This window comes from Morone saxatilis, unplaced genomic scaffold (genome assembly GCF_004916995.1).
Source record: "Morone saxatilis isolate NCDOM2014 unplaced genomic scaffold, NCSU_SB_2.0 Contig23, whole genome shotgun sequence".
NCBI classification, from domain to species: domain Eukaryota; kingdom Metazoa; phylum Chordata; class Actinopteri; family Moronidae; genus Morone; species Morone saxatilis.
In genome coordinates this window covers 6,962,960-6,963,189 of record NW_023339796.1, presented here as the reverse complement: position 1 = coordinate 6,963,189, position 230 = coordinate 6,962,960, and the positions used below count along the sequence as shown (strand labels likewise).

The 230-nt window shown below is 33.5% G+C and overlaps 1 protein-coding gene across 1 annotated transcript in view; it reads right to left on the bottom strand.

The window, feature by feature from the left end:
* The window catches only part of LOC118334645 (receptor-type tyrosine-protein phosphatase F), a gene marked incomplete in the record, with an annotated part of 156,755 nt that overhangs the window by 27,598 nt on the left and 128,927 nt on the right, over window positions 1–230 (bottom strand).

The following is a 230-nucleotide window of genomic DNA, read 5'->3' as shown; positions in this document are numbered from 1 at the left end:
ACAGACCGGTTGCCGGAGTCCAACTAATGATTACTTTATAGAGATGCCACGAATAGTAGATTAATCAAATAGTCGACTGACTAATTCATCAGCAACAAATATACAGTATAAATGCCAAACAACTGATAGTTCCAGGTTATCAAAGGTCAGTTTGCTGCGTGTATTGGTCTAAAAAACTGATATTTTTTTCACCTAATAAATTACCCAAAACGATTAATCAATTATCAAAA